We start from the raw sequence: 15572 nt of genomic DNA on the forward strand, positions 1-15572 counted from the left end.
CAAAAAGTTGGAACTGATGAATAGGACAACGGAAAATTTCAAGAAAAAAAAATTATATAAAATAGGAAAACCCAAATTAAAAAAATAACAACACAACATTGGAAAAAAGTGCACACAAGATTCAGACTGAAGGAAACAAAGGAAAAGTAATAAAGGAAAAAGCAAACAAGCAAGCTAAACAAGATCCAAAACTATGATCGAAACAAAAATAAAAAAATTATACGAAAATATACAGAATTTTATGAATACTATGAAAACGGGAAATAAAATAAATTAGTAGAAGAGACATGATAGTAAAATAAATTTAAAAATAAAAAAAAATATAAAATTCTGGAATTCAAAATTTTGGAGACAATGAAAACAATACGAGGGAAATAGAGAGAGAACGAAAAAAAAGGGAATTTATGTTTTCTAAGTGAAACAAAATAATTGAAAATAGAAAAGTATAAAAAAACGTTTAACACAAAACGAATTAAAAAATATAAATGAAAAAAGGATGCAGCAAAAGCAAAACTAATCAATCAGTCAAACTAAAAAAAAACAAAAATTTCAGAAGGGAAAAAATGAGAAAAATTACAGGAAAACATAAACACAACAAAAGAAAAAGAGTTAGAACGGAAGTAAGAAAAAAATTAATCAATTTAACAACATGGAAGTTAAAAAAAAAAGTTAAAAACAGAAAAAACGTAATAACGTAATGACAATCAGCAAAATAAGAACAAACAGCCAAAACACAAATAAAAATAACAAAATAAAATTCACAATAAGCTGTCAGGAAAACAGGAAGTTAAACAAAGTTGTTTTCAGCAAAAAAAGCAAAAAAAAACGTAAAAGAAGAATCAGGAAACCTGAATCAAATGATTATGAAAGACAATAAAAAATGAATGTATATAAAATTGCGAATGAGCAAAATCATTTCAAATCGCCTGGAAATACCCGAAAATTTAATCGACCATTTTTGATTTGAATGAAACTTTGCACACGTATTTGGCTAAGCAAACTGAGCATTTTTCACAGGTGGAGAAATTTTTTACACCCATGAGTTACATTCTAAAAGGGCGTATGCCTTTTGGCATAGGTTTTATTCGAAGCATTGTAGCCCAGAAACCGTTGGTTGTATAGAAAAACTGTCTGAGAATGAGTTGTTGGGAATTAAGAATGCACCATAAAAAAAATATACACTGTACAAAAAAAATTTTTTTTGACCACAAAAAATTTAAAAATAAACATTAAATTTCAATTTAAAAAAAAAAAGAGTTGAATTTTTTTAAATTTTTTTTTTAAGAAACTTGACGTTAATACGCAACTTTTAAAAAAAAGTCCAGGATGGAGAAATGAAAAATATTTTTTTATGGTAGATTAATTTTTTTATTAAAATTCTAATTTAAACATTTTTCAAAATATGTGTATTCTGATGATCTTAAAAGATGCAGAGAGTCATTTTGAATCAAAAAGCTTTTGGTAGTAAACATTGTAAAGGCATTGGTAATAACTGTTTGTAAAGTACTGTTTTAAGCTGTTTTTTAACAGCTTTTATTTATTTATTTTTTTTTAAGCTGTTTTCAAAGGATGACGAATCATTTACTTATGATGTATATAAAATATAAGGTGTTCCTAACATAATTAACTCGAAAATAAATATTTGATTCTTATATATATTTATATCACTTAGAACATTTAACTCTTTTCTTGAGAACCGTTCGCCCAATCGTTTTGTTGTCAAAGAAAGAATTATATATTTTTGATCAAGCATTCCAATGAACGTAAGGTTTTTGCTGGAGAACCATGGACAAATTAAGAGAAACGTGTATTTTCCTAAATAATTATGATTTTTCGAGCTTAAATTAGAAATAACTCGAAAACCGATGCCTTTACAATGTTTACTACCAAAAGCTTTTTGATTCAAAATGACTCTCTGCATCTTTTAAGTTCATCAGAATACACATATTTTGAAAAATGTTTAAATTAGAATTTTTATAAAAAAATTAATCTACCATAAAAAAATTATATTTCATTTCTCCATCCTGGACTTTTTTTTGAAAGTTGCGTATTAACGTCAAGTTTCTTTAAAAAAAATTAAAAAAAAAATCAACTCTTTTTTTTTAATTGAAATATAATGTTTATTTTTAATTTATTTTGGTCGAAAAAAATTTTATTGTACAGTGTATATTTTTTTATGGTGCATTTTTAATTCCCTACAACTCATTCTCAGACAGTTTTTCTATACAACCAACGGTTTCTGGGCTACAATGCTTCGAATAAAACCTATGCCAAAAGGCATACGCCTTTTTAGAATGTAACTCATGGGTGTGAAAAATCGCTCCATCTGTGGAAAATGCTCAGTTTGCTAAGCCAAATACGTGTGCAAAATTTCATTCAAATCAAAAATGGTCGATATTCGACAATCGGTGATTTGGCGCGATCTTGCTCGAATACCAAAACAACGGAGGAAGATATGATAAGCAAAAATAAAACTTAAAATTCAGACTAACCTAAAGAATAGCTTTTTTTTAGAAAATGAAGAAAAAAAACAAAAAAAAACTATAAAGACTAACATTAAAACCGAAAAAATGGTAATTTTCGAAAAATATTAGGGAAAAAAACTATTTATGAGAGTGAAAGACTTCCTAGACTCATTTACATTTTGGTTGGAATTTTTCGTTCCCCTAAAAAGAAATAAAAATAGACGAAAATTCACTTCTTATGATTTTCACAATCTCAATAAGAATGACAATCAAATGCCATAGCAGTTTCAACTACAATTGTATCCCAAAAAATTATTCCTAATTCAAAGCTTAATTTCAATAGGTCAAATCCAATCCAAAACCTAATCCTAGTTCGAAATCCACTCATAATCCCACTGTGAATTCCAAGCTCAATTCCACTTTTATTGAGATTTTCAGACGTTATCCCATTTTTAATGGTAATTACAATCTAAGCCAAAAAATCATTTTTTTTTCTTAAATTTCAAAAACCCAATCTTAATTTGAATTTTAATCACAATTCCAACCTTAGTCGCAATATCTTAATTCTTAATTTGAATTGCAATCGCAATATCAATCCCAAAAATAATCTCACTCAAATACAACTACAACTACAATCATTGGTTTAGCTATGATTTCATTACCGTTGGTAATTCCAATTACAAATTAAATATTAACACAATCATCAACTCCATCCTCTTTGCACATATATACATATTTCAATCCCAGTTACAATCATAGCAATATTTCCAATAAGGATCCCATTCCGAGACAATAACCATTCAAACCTAAATTCTTATTCCACTTCAAATTCCAATCCCAATTCAGATCAGAATCGAGTTCTAATCTGGGCTATAATTATGATAATCATGGTTTTTTTATTTTGAATTCTGTAAATCGAACCTCTATTTTTGATTCAATTCTGAATTACCAGATAACCTAAATCGCATAGGGAGCTTTCAATTTGGTGGAATAAACTTTTTCTAAGAACTAAAAGTTATCATGTCGCTGTCATGTAAACGCTTAGCTCATGAATGTATTTATTGGATATATTATCAGCCTTATCAGATAGCTCAAAACTCGTGTAAATTAGCAATTAGAATTACAAAATCTCACTCTCCGTAACGATAATTAAACGTTTTATTTGCCGCTCATAAAAATTCGATTACATTCTGTGTCCGTTGGGCGTGACTGAAGCGACAACGACGACGACGGTGTAATCTGTCCATCGAAGGTCGGCCCATCACAAACGTCATCTTAATTGATGCGATTGTATTTAAAATCGCATAAATCATCGCAACGGTTGGTTTTTGATTTTTGTTTTCTGTCATCCTTCTCCGGTGGACAAGGCAAAACCAGTCAACCGACCGGTCGGTCATCAGCGAGTGAACAACTTGATTGAATCGCCCTTCAATTGGCAGCTTGCTAGCTCGCTCACTCACTCGAGGGCGTGAAAGAAAACGCTGATCTGGAAAATTGATAGTGACAAACAGAATCTGGCACGTGAAACAACCGCGGATGATTAGCTGCCGGGCCGGGACTCGGGGGTCGTTCATTTGCGCTCCATTAATAAGCCAAGGGCCTACCAGCGAGGTGTACGTGAACGAGAGTTATTGCCGCGCAAGAATGTTGCGAAAAAGGTGTGACAGTCCGCGTGTTTACCGGTGCGAAGCTGCGAATGTCGAAATTAATGTGCAGGCGCGCTCACGCGTAGTTGTCGATTTAGTAATAACGCCTAATGAAATGAGACGCAGAGGTCTCAGTGTAGCAACCTAGAGAAATAGACCAACGTCAGCGTTCTTGCCTGAGACAAATGAGCTTGCGAGAAAAAGGTGCGGCATCCATCACCGTTAATAAAAAAGGACTGACTGACTGGGTCGAATGGGAAGGAAAACCGGTGTGTTGGCCTTCTGGCAGCATTCTTGTACGATTGAGTGATGGCTGTAACGTTTCTTGAATCCAGCAATTAGGGTTAGATTATATGCAGGAATTCCGTACGGTCGGTTGAATTTCGAAACAGTCGTTTGTACGCGTCCGAAAATTCGACAGCATAATTGCGCGACGATAAGATCAGACACTCTATTGGGACTTATTGTTCAAATACCGATTCTTTTTTCTCTATGAGCGACTCTGAATTATATTCAGCTAACAAACAAACATGACAACTCATTAAAACTGTTCATTAAACATTTAAAAAACAAATCTACATACACTCATACCGCGATCTAAAATTGTTTGTCAGAGAAATCCAATTTAAATATTTTACATTTGGGACTTGAAAAGCTTGTCGCTTTTAATTGCACGTGTCACGGCTCCTGTCCATCGTGTATCCTCATCTCATAGGGAACCGAACTCATTTATATCGTTCGGTACGGTACGTATTTCAATTCAAAGGACACTTTAAACTCCCTCAGCATGTGGGTTTCCACCCCATCATATCATGAGCAGAAAGACCACTTGCATTAAAACGCTTCTTGGCCAGCGTTAGACGCTTCGTCCGCCGCTTTTGCATGCATCAGCGGAAGCTGGAAGGATTTTATCAGGTGGAAACATGTGCCCTTGTTCGTGAAATATGTATGCCTCAATTCTCATGTGACGTGGTGAACGTGTGTCTAAGCTTCTGTCGGTGGAAAAATAATAGCTTGTGGTTTCGATTTTACGAAGAGACAGAATCCCCCCTGTCGGGACTCGGAGATTTAAACCTATTGTGAGTTTATTTGTTGCTTACCTTTCTATGTTAAGCGATGAAATCTGAAAGTAAAACATAAAAATCAGATATGAGTCAGCGGAAATTTTTAACTTTATAGAATAATTCATCACAGATTCGAGCGAGTATCATTTGCACCGCTGCACCGCTACGGTGCAGTCTAACAAGCGGTAGGAAAATTATCCAAACCGCCATAACTTTCGACTAACAATTTTCGAATAACGCTGCAGCAGGAACTATTGCCAACTATCGATTGGCGCTTTCCCGTCCCGCTTAGAAATACAGCTGAAAACCACAAACCGATTAAAGTTTTGCCTTTATTTCCCGGTTCAATGTAGCAGTGGCGTTGCGAAGGGGGTATTCCAATGGCGAATTATCTTATGTTTAAGAACTTTTACGTATTCGTTTCCTAAAACTGACTACTATACATAATAGGGTGGTGAATCATTATATGGAAAAAACGAAACTTGATAGCAGAAAGCCAGAACCAAGATTTTTTTTTGTTCCATTTGGGGCCCCAAACAATCCTGAATTTATTGGAAGTCGATTGGTTTTGTCTCCGCTTGGCGCATTGCATTTTAAATTTATATGGAGATTTGTATGGAAAAAACAACTTTTTTGCATTTTCCATTCTAAAGAGTTAAAAATGGCTCAAACCATAGGTTTCATAACTTCAAATGGTAGGTTTTTTGATGCCTAACAACTTGGTCGAAGACACTAAAGAGCTAGAGTGTGCCGAAAAAATGCTAGAGCTGTTCAAAGTTGAGTATGTTGAAATTTATGTTGCAAATCATTTTTTTGCCAACACTGCCAGTGTACCGGCGTCAGTCAGATTTCCATCAGAAATAACCTCTGAAACACGTTGTAGATTCTACCTACGCCTAGAATATTGACCTTAATTTGTTTGCTTGATCCAGCTGAGTGTATAAACTCGTTACGACAGGGTTCTCCTGATGGAAATCCCACTGACGCCGGTACATTGCTAATGTTGGCAAAAAAAGGATTTTCTGCATTTAATTTGACATACTCAACTTTGAACAACTATAGCTCTTCTTAGGAACATTCTAGCTCTTTGGTGTCTTCTGCAAAGTTGTTGGGTATTTAAAATACTATACTTTAACATAATGTAGTATATTATTAGAGCATTATTTAGCTCTATAGAAAGGTAAATACAAAAAAGTAGGTTTTCCCATATCAATTTTCATACAAATTTGAAATGCAATGCGCCAAGCGGATACAAAACCAATCGACTTCAGGTAAGTTGGGGGTTGTTTGGGACCCTAAAAGGAACCAAAAAAACTTGGTTCTGGAAAATCGATCACTTTTCCCCGCCCTAATACACAATAATATGAAATCTTCGAACAGACTCTTGAAATAATAGCTTGACTCAAATTGGTATTTTTTGACAGTCACGTAAATATGGAAAAACCAACAATTGGACATTTTGTGTCAGTTTTTAATAGTTTTGAATTCGCTTTTTGACAAAATTTTGACAATTTGTATTTACATCATGTGGTTTCCTTATTTTGACCTGGTTTTCATTATAGTTGGAGCTAATAAATTTTGTCGTGTTTCAAGTCTCTACTTATAGCCGTTTTTGAAGGTTTCGTTAGGTTTAAAATACACGACCGTCGCAGCCGAGCAACTAAGCGAGGACGTCAAAGCTTGAACGGGCAGTCCTTATATTTTGTTTTTGGCATACTGTAATGAATCCATTTTTCTGTCCCTTCGGGGCGCGATGTGGAAAACCCTCCTATTTTTGCCATTGAAGCAACTATTCATAGGTGGAAAAACAATGCTCGACATCTCCTGATTTGAAATCGTCAGGAACTCAGGTTCTCTGTTCTCAAATCATTCCCAAAACATGCAATCGCTTAGAAATGGCTTGGCGACTAACACCTAATATCGAAGCAAGCTGTTCCTGCGCTTAGCACGGATCCTCAAGGAGCAAACTTTTTCCAAATCAGGTTTCGTCTTCTAGGTGAAACTTGTGTGGTGGCGGTCACATCGAATTCTGCAAGTAAATTTTCTCTTGAATTATAAAGACTACCTGCATTAAACGTTGATCGATTGCTTACACCGCCGGCCCATGCCTAGACAATTTGAGCGCTGTTAATTTAGTTAGTTTCACCATAAAGTGACTAAACACGGCACATTGTTGAACTTATAGCAGCATTTCCGTACACTTTTCTCTAACTCTCGATGCGCTTCAACCACCATTTTCTTTGAATGAAATAAGAAAAATAAAACTTCCCCTAAATTATGATAATATGGCTCGAATCAGACATTTTCACACAACTAAAAGTGAATAACGCCACAATTTAGATATATTTAAATCGACCAGCACCCACTGCTGGCACCGTCTATTGACAAACAGCGTGAGCTTAGTTGCTTAGTTTACAGAAATAAATTTAATACACCAAATCTGGAAAAATACACAATTTTGTGAATAAGTTATCTAAGCTCTAATAAAAGTATATGCAAAACCATGATTCATCGCTTTTGATGGCGAACACAGTAGTTGTGTTATTGTGTGGTGATATAAAATTGTTAATTTGCGTGTGAAATAGTGAAGTGATTCACGATAGATATATTCTAACGTGTTTCGGTAGTGAATCTACACAAGGCTAGTACAAGAACAGTTGCATTAAACAGCAAGTTCGCGTTAAAGTTTGATAAAATAAATCCCCCCCGGCGCTTTCACAGCAGCGGTGGTGGCGATCATTTTTTTCCTTGCCTCTGTCTCTCTTCTCTGCATGCTTGTTGGTGTAGCGTCCCGCGTTTAACCTGTATTCATGATTTGCTCCGGCTGTAGTTCGGCAATTGTATTATCAGATTTGCCGTTGAAATGTGTGGGCTTTAACTGTGCACGTTTGTTTCACTACAAGTGCACCGGGCTCACCAAGGCGACGGCAAAGATGATTACAGACAACGATAATCTTTGCTTCAAGTGTGATGAGTGTTTATCAAACCAGTGTTGTGGTGGGCAACATTTGACTCCGGACATGAAGCGTATCTAACAAGAGATGCAGAAATTATCTTCTCTCTCTCTGACTCAGTCATTCAAATGCGGGATCAAATTGCGACCCAGATAAACAGCGCGATAAATATCGGTATGGAACAGTTGAGATCAAATGTAAAGGAGTCTCTTGAAAAATTATTATGTGAGAAATTTGAAAAATTGAATCATTCGGTTTTGCAATTAAATACGAATCAGAATATAGCTGCTATTAGTAATGCTCGCGCGCGGATTGGGACGATTCCTTCTGAATCGGACCAAATCGGCAAAAAGCGTAGAATCGAATACGAATATAATGACGATGTTTTTGACGACGGTGCAACTTTTGCGCAAGTTGTTAAAAGTCGCGGTAAAAACAATAAATCTAACTCAAGTAACAAAAGTAATACTAATATCGGATTTAAACCGGTTAAACCTAAGACTCGTCCGGTTATTGTGATTGAACCGAAAGAGTCCAAACAACCTTGCGAGGAAACTCGGAAGTTTTTAAAAACTAACTTAGATCCTAAAACACACAAAGTTAGTAATTTCAGGAATGGTAAAGATGGTTCCATTATTGTCGAATGCGCCGTTGGCGAAAATATTGATTTAGTGAAAAATGGCATTCAAAGCAATCTGGGTGAAAAATACAGTGCTGTTGTTCCCACGTCGGTGCCTAGATTGAAAGTAGTGGGCATGAGTGAGAATCTTTCTCCTGATGTTTTCATTGACTATTTAAAGAGTCAAAATGATTGCATCACAATCAATGAGGTGAAGGTAGTTAATATGTACGAAAATCCACGCTTCACCTATAACAAGTATAGCGCGGTAATTGAAGTTGATTTAGAAACGTATAATAGTTTGTTATCTGCTAAGCAAGTAAATGTAGAGTTTGATCGGTGCTTAGTATTGTCCGCGATAAATGTGCTAAGATGCTTCAAATGTGGAGAATTTGGACACAAGAGCATGAATTGCAAAAACTGTGATGCATGCTCTAGGTGTAGCCAGAACCATAAGACATCTGAGTGTACATCTACTGTATTGAAATGCGTCAATTGTGTAAAAACGAATAAAGATCGTAAAACTAATTTGGACGTCAACCATGCCGCTTTTAGTTCAGAGTGTTTAATTTATAGAAGACTATTCGAGCAAAAGAAAAGCAGCCTGCGTTTCAATAAATAGCAAACAAGTTCCAACGAGAATGTGAATAAGTTTGATTTTTTGTATTTTAATATTGCGGGGTTGACAACAAACTACGTTGCATTACGTCAGATTGTTGAAGATAAACGTCCACTTTTGGTGTTTTTATCAGAGACTCACATTGTCGATGATGAAGCATTTGAACAATATAGTATTCCGGGATACAGTGTTGCTGCTTGTTTATCACATTCTAGGCAAACTGGCGGTGTTGCTATTTATGTCAGAGAATCAGTTCAATTCCAGCTTTGTCGTGGGCAATTATGGTGTTTTGTATCATTCTCCTAATGCTAGTGATCGCCGTTTTCTTGAAATATTGGAAAACTGGCTTGATGAATTTCTTGATTTGAGTAAAATAAATATAGTGACAGGCGATTTTAATATTAACTGGCGAGATGATGCAAATTCGAATCATTTGAAGCGTTTAGTTGAGTCTTTCAATTTGAAGCAAAGTGTAGATGAATATACGCGTATTTCCCAGCGGAGTAGAACTTTGATTGACCATGTTTATTGCAATTTTGATTCGATTCGTTCAGTTACGAATTCTGATATGAAAATAACCGATCATGAGACATTAGTTATTGATGTTCTAGAAAACTTGAATAATAATAATGATTCAATAAAATTGAAATGCTGCAGAAAATATTCGAAACAGGCTGTTTCGAACCTTGTTGAGAGAAGCTTGGGTTTTCCAATCGCGACCGGTAGTTTAGATGAATCTGCAGCTGTTCTTACTAACATTTTGAAGACGTGTACGAATCAATTAGTTGAACATAAATTTGTTTCGCTGAAAACTCGAACAGCTGGTATAGTTTGGATCTTTTGCGCCTAAAGCGCATGAGAGATAAACTGTACAAAAAGTTTTGTAGATGAAACAATCAGAATCATTGGATTGAGTACACGTTCGCGCGTAATAAATATTCACAAGCGATTAAAAAGAAGCGTTGTGAATATATCCAGAGAAAGATTGTTCAACATCAAAATAACAGCAAAGAGTTATGGAAAATTTTGAAATCTTTGTTGAAACCTAGTAATTGTAAACCGCGGTCCATAACTTTTGAAGGCACATTAGAACATTCAGAACAAATTATTCATTGATCAATCAATCCATTGAATTGGTCGAGGAACCCGACGAAATAAAACAGCCGATTAACAGTAGTTGTACATTTGATGGTTTTCACCCAATCACGTTAGATGAACTGAGGAAAATTTGTTTTTCATTAGGTAAAACGGCTGGAGTAGATAATGTGAATACTAGAGTAATTCAAGATTGCTTCAATGTCATTGGTCACACTTTGCTGGACCTCATTAATGAATCGTTGCAAACAGGGCACGTGCCTTTGGTGTGGAAAGAATCGTTGGTTGTTCCGATTCAAAAGGTTGCTGGAACGATTAAAGCCGAAGAGTCCCATCAACATGTTACACACATTAGAAAAGATATTAGGACTAGTTGTTAAAGGCCAGCTTCTAGAATATTTAAATAGTAACTCGTTGCTAATTCCGGAACAATCAGGCTACCGGGAAGGCCACTCATGTGAAACCGCGTTAAACTCAGTACTAGCAAAATGGAAAGATAACTTAGAAAATAGAGACACAATATTTGCTGTTTTTTGGATCTGAAACGCGCTTTTGAGACAATTTCTAGGCCCTTATTGTTGAACACAATCAAGCGCTTTGGAATTTTGAGTACTGCATTCAGATGGTTTGAAAGCTACTTGTCTGACAGAACTCAACGGACTGTTTTTAATGATTCTGTTTCTAGTCCCGTGGAGAATGATCTTGGAGTTCCACAGGGAAGTGTATTAGGGCCCCTTTTGTTCATTATGTATATAAATGACATGCGACGAGTTTTACGTTTTTGTGATAAAAATCTTTTTGCCGATGACACCGTATTATTCATTGCAGCTAAGAATGTAGAAGAAGCCGTTTCACACTTGAACGAAGATTTACGTTCTCTAAGCAGATGGTTGAAGTATAAGCAATTGAAATTGAATATTGATAAAACTAAATTTATGATTTTCTCGCGCACCGTTGTAAATGATGATGTCTCTGTTTTGATTGATGATGAGGCAATTGGTAGTGTTCGGGAGATTAAATATCTTGGCGTGATTATTGATGACAATCTTAAGTTCAACGCTCACATTGACAATGTCATCAAGAAAATTGCCAAAAAGTATGGAATTCTATGCCGTCTGAAAAACGAATTAACGATTAGTAGTAAAATACAGCTATACAAGTCAATCATCTCTCCACATTTGGATTTTTGCCCTACTTTTTTATACTTAGCCAATAACACACAACTATTGAGGTTACAGCGTTTGCAGAATAGAATAATGCGTTTGATTTTAAATTGTGATAGATTAACTTCCTCTGTTTTCATGTTGGACGCTTTGCAATGGCTATCTGTGAAGCAGCGAATTGTTTATTTGTCTATGGTGTTCATTTTTAAAATAATTAATGGTTCGCTACCTCAATATTTGAGTGATCGAATTGAAAGAGGAAGAGATTTTCATAGATATAACACCAAAAACGCGGATGAAATAAGAACACCTTTCTTTCTAACGAGAGCTTCACAAAATTCATTGTTTTATAAAGGTAAACATTTTTTCAATTCGATGCCAAGACATGTTAAACGTGGACCAACACTTGTGGAGTTCAAGAGACAATGTATTTCAGTTCTGAAAGTTTCTATTGTATAGAACGATACTAAGTTTTTCAAAATGATGTAGAGTTTACCTGACGAAGTTTGAACAAACGGATCTTAAATGACGAAGTTTTAACAAACGGATTTATTTTAGATGAACTATTTGTTTTGGTTTCTATTCATATATTGATTGTTTTATTGAAGCTTGTAAATGACGAAGTTTTATACGAACGGATCTGATTGTGTTGTAAAATTTTATTTGTATGTTTATATTAAATTGGACTTTTCTAAGTTTATAACAACAAAACTACTGTGTTTGTAGCTTTAAAAAAAATAGAAAGAGACTACAAAAGCTTGAGCCTCGCGCGCGGTTTTCAGATATAAATGACTCTTTTAGCAAATTAAAATTGTTATTTGAATGCTTAGAGAAAATCATGAAATAGTTGTGGTTGGTCTGGCTGAAGGTCATGAAAACCCTGTACTAGTTTTGTGTGCTCTATGAATCAAGTATACAGTTTTTGAAGAAGTTTATATCTGGAGGTAAAATCAGTGCGTTTTTTTTTAGTTTTGTATAACTGATTAAAATGTGATCACATTAATTATCTATAGATAAATCGTCCAGCTCAAACCTTTGTAGGGGTATGTGGCGGGACCATCATCATCATCATCATCATCATCATCATCATCATCATCATCATCATCATCATCATGATTTTTTTATAAAAAGTCTTCATAAAACAAATTTCACTTTCTGAAATTTTGGAAGACGCGTTGCTTGCGTTTTTAAGGTACATATTTCAATTTGCATGCAACCATACAAATAAAGTTGCTATTTAATTATTGCATTGATAACACAGGCCAGAGATATGATATTCTATTCAATCTATTTCCAGCAAAATTACTAGTGTAATAAAAGCTTTAATTTAATTTTTTTTAATTTATGCAAGAATGTTAATGGTTACTCAAAGATGCGTGAAAACCTGTTTCCCATCACCTATCAGTATTTTGAAACCATTCTTATGCCCATTTAGGACAATTTTTAACAACCAAAAAAATTTAACTGATGCAAGACTGTTGATGGTTACTCAAAGATGCGCGAAAGCCTATTCCCCATCACCTATCAGTATTTTTAAATCTTTCTATTGCCCATTTAGAGAAAATTTCAACAAGAAATTATTTTTTTCAATTTTAATTAATACAAGACTTGAATTGTTACTGAAGGATGCGTGAAAACCTTTTTCCCAAAACTAATTAGTTTTCTAAAACCTTTCTTATACACATTTAGGACAATTTCCGCATTGGTTCCGTTGGTTTCAAAACTTACTACAAATATTGTTTTGAAGCAATTAATACCCCAAAAACAGTTGCTGATTAATTTAGTTCAAATTTCAATACATCTTAAAAAGTTACGTTACATCGAGGTAAAAGTTACGTTATATTGAGGTTGCCTTATATCGAGGTATGACTGTATCTTGTTTCTTGTTTCTTGTTTCTTGTTTCTTGTTTCTTGTTTCTTGTTTCTTGTTTCTTGTTTCTTGTTTCTTGTTTCTTGTTTCTTTTTTCTTGTTTCTTGTATCTTGTTTCTTGTTTCTTGTTTCTTGTTTCTTGTTTCTTGTTTCTTGTATCTTGTTTCTTGTTTCTTGTTTCTTGTTTCTTGTTTCTTGTTTCTTGTTTCTTGTTTCTTGTTTCTTGTTTCTTGTTTCTTGTTTCTTGTTTCTTGTTTCTTGTTTCTTGTTTCTTGTTTCTTGTTTCTTGTTTCTTGTTTCTTGTTTCTTGTTTCTTGTTTCTTGTTTCTTGTTTCTTGTTTCTTGTTTCTTGTTTCTTGTTTCTTGTTTCTTGTTTCTTGTTTCTTGTTTCTTGTTTCTTGTTTCTTGTTTCTTGTTTCTTGTTTCTTGTTTCTTGTTTCTTGTTTCTTGTTTCTTGTTTCTTGTTACTTGTTTCTTGTTTCTCGTTTCATGTTTCTCATTTCTCGTTCTCGTTTTGTGTTCTCCTTCGTTAGGGGATATTCTGTACTGGAGTTGTTTTCAATTTATTTCATTGCTTTGATTAACTACAAGTTTTGAAAAAATTTTCTCGTTACCTCTTGAATTTTCTCGTTCATTCTTTCCAATAATTTTTAAAAATTATGAATGTTATATCAACTCCGCTTTTCTTTCTAATAGCTTTCGTTTACAGATTACCTTTTTTTCCTAATATTAATACACCTATGTTCATTCTGTTTTACTTTTTTCCCATAGTTTTTGTTTTTTTTTTGCATTTATTCCGTTTCCTTCAATTAAATGCGATCTTTGTTGTTGTTTATTTATTTTGCGTTCTCCTCTTTCGTTTCGATGTTTTCACTGTGTGTGTATCTCTTTTATTTATGCCCTTCTTTTGTATGGATAACAATATCCATTTATTTTTATTTTATCTTCTCCTTGTTTTGTGCTCGTTTCCTTTTCCTTTACGATCACTTTTATCATTTCTTATTGTATGAACTTTTCCATTGATAGTTTATGATTTTTTTCATTTTTCCATGTGTTTTTGTTAACCTGTGTTTCTGTTTTCCGTATGTTCATTTTTTTTTCAATTTATTCAATTAATAACATTTTGTTTAATTTTTGTGTTTCTGTTCTTTTTGTATAGAAACAAAATAAAATCTAACAACAACAATACCTGTTGTCATTTTTTATTTTGTTTTCAATACATTTCGTTTCGGACTTATTTTGTTTTCTGTTGTGTTTGCATCTCTAGTAGTTCTTTAATTTATATCATTGCTTGAATTTTTTTCTCATTCATTTTTGTTTTATCTTCTCCTGATTTTGTGTTCAAATCCTTTTTCTTTATTTTCACTGTAATAATTTTCAAAGATTTTTTGTTGATCTTTGTCGTTTGCCGTTTGTAGTTTTACTTTCTTACTATTCCTTCACGTGGTTTTGTTGATCTCCATTTCGTTTACTCTATATTTATTTATTTTCTATTTTAACGATGGCTTTTGGTTTTATTTTTGTTGTGTTTCTGTTCCTTTTCGTTCATTTCATTTTCATCTTCCTGGTTTTGATGTAGTTATTATATTTTCAATTTCTATTATTTTGTTTCGATTTGTTTCAAAGCTTCTGGTTTCATTTTCTCAAGTTTTGGTTTTTGTATCGACTTGAAGCGTATATTTATATCCATATATTCATATGCTTTTATTTTTTGTAGCTTTTATAGTTCATTTTAGAGTTTTTTTTTTGGGATTTGTTCCATCCTCCCTTCTTTCTCTTCCTGATTTCTTTGTTCAAATTAATTTACTTTGCGTTTTTTTTTCGTTTCCACATTTAGGTTTATTCGATATAACAAGGTTGTTTTTATTATGTTTTACTATACATTTTTTATTACTGTGCTTTATTAAAAGTTGTTAATCTATTTTTTTCATTGCCTTTTGAATGTGGTATCTTTTCTAGAATACCAAATTTTGTTTCCTCTTTTGTCTGTTACAATATTTCTTTATTCATCATTAAAATAATATAAACTTCGCTTTTATGCCCATTTACTTTTGTTGACATACTTATTCTCGTTATT

General features: G+C 33.6%; 1 protein-coding gene across 3 annotated transcripts in view; it reads right to left on the reverse strand.

The window, feature by feature from the left end:
• LOC129731322 (uncharacterized) overlaps positions 1-15572 on the reverse strand; it is a 257203-nt gene that overhangs the window by 108521 nt on the left and 133110 nt on the right. For 2 of the 3 annotated variants that reach the window (XM_055691201.1, XM_055691202.1), the window contains exon 3: positions 5212-5234. The exons of the other annotated variant lie outside the window; for it this stretch is intronic. The gene's annotated coding sequence lies outside the window, so the exon portion shown is untranslated. The remainder of the gene's footprint in view (positions 1-5211; positions 5235-15572) is intronic. 3 annotated transcript variants of the gene reach the window in all.

Source organism: Wyeomyia smithii, chromosome 3, assembly GCF_029784165.1.
Source record: "Wyeomyia smithii strain HCP4-BCI-WySm-NY-G18 chromosome 3, ASM2978416v1, whole genome shotgun sequence".
NCBI lineage: Eukaryota > Metazoa > Arthropoda > Insecta > Diptera > Culicidae > Wyeomyia > Wyeomyia smithii.